General features: G+C 47.4%; 1 protein-coding gene across 1 annotated transcript in view; it reads left to right on the forward strand.

The window, feature by feature from the left end:
- Window positions 1-1,285, forward strand: part of LOC103581684 (P protein-like) — a gene marked incomplete at its 3' end in the record, with an annotated part of 26,090 nt that overhangs the window by 1,494 nt on the left and 23,311 nt on the right. The window lies entirely within an intron of this gene.

The following is a 1,285-nucleotide window of genomic DNA, read 5'->3' on the forward strand; positions in this document are numbered from 1 at the left end:
TTCTTCTCTGTGTGGTCCTGTAGCCCAGCCAAGGCTGGAAGTGTACATCACAGGCTTTTTATAGGGGTGATGAGCCCTGTTCCTGGTGTGTTTTCTGCCATCATTGGTTTCCTTATGGCAGGAACTGTGAACCCTGGTGTGACAAAGTAAAGGTGGGAACAGGGGCCTGCATACAAAAAGCTGGGTCCTGTCACAAACACCTGAGGTCCCAGGTGTGCTGGGCACAGGAACAGGAGTGCAGTGAACACTCCTCATGGCAGGTCACTAGATGGGGAGTTCTCTTTGTGGTTATTGTGATCTTGAGAGCTCCCTTTGTCCCTACATAACAGTTCATGTGAGGGGGCTCCCAAAATATTCCGGCACCCTCTAGCATGTTCAGAACGATGGGACCCCAAAGACTGGAGCAGCAAACTGGCCATGGGAAGAGCATGGGCCAGGCTCAGCAGTGGCACTTCTCATACACAGAACCTTAGATTCCTTAGATTCCCACCTGGGAATCTGCATCACTAACAGCCTGGAATTCACAGTTTCTGCCCAGATTGACTGTCTCGTTGCCTGGCTATTGCTCTCCTTCCAAGATCTGAGTTTGGCAATTCCAAACTAACTCTATGGCTGTTGTTATTTCTTTCTGAATTCCTGAGACAGAGAGGTCATGAGGCTGTTCTTAAGTGTCTCAGTTTCGGCTCAGCAGGCACTACCTCTCCCTGCGCCCCAGGCAGGCTAATGCCTTCTGGCAGAGCTGCCCTTACACGGGTCTGTGGCTCCCGAGACAATGCAAACAGCTTGTGCACTTATTCCGTTCTCAGATGAAACAGTTTCAGTGCATCTGAACCTGGTGTGGCCACATGGTATGGTCCTTCTGGCCCTCGTAGCTGAAAAGTCCTGCCTCTGTGGAGGCTTCAAAGTTTCAGGACCCATGTCTTTTCTGCAACTGAATTGGAGGAGCCCTAGTGTTAGAAATTTAGGTTGCTCCAACCTAAATTTATTATTTAGGAAGTTACTATTTCTAAAAGTAGGACACTTTTCACAGTTTTATCCTCCAAATTTTAATGGCTACTTAAAATTTAACTTTAAAAAGTAAACCAGGGGAATCAGCGAGGATAGTAAACAAATACCCAAATGTACACCCAAAATGAGGAAATTTGAACATTTTATCCTCCACCTCAGGGTTTCTTGTTTGTTTTATTTTTAAGAAATAAAACACTGGGCTGGCCCGTGGCTCAGTCGGCAGAGTGTGGTGCTGATAACACCAAGGCCACGGGTTCGGATCCTATATAGGGATGGC

Source organism: Galeopterus variegatus, unplaced genomic scaffold (assembly GCF_000696425.1).
Source record: "Galeopterus variegatus unplaced genomic scaffold, G_variegatus-3.0.2 Scaffold13686, whole genome shotgun sequence".
In the NCBI taxonomy this organism is placed as follows: domain Eukaryota; kingdom Metazoa; phylum Chordata; class Mammalia; order Dermoptera; family Cynocephalidae; genus Galeopterus; species Galeopterus variegatus.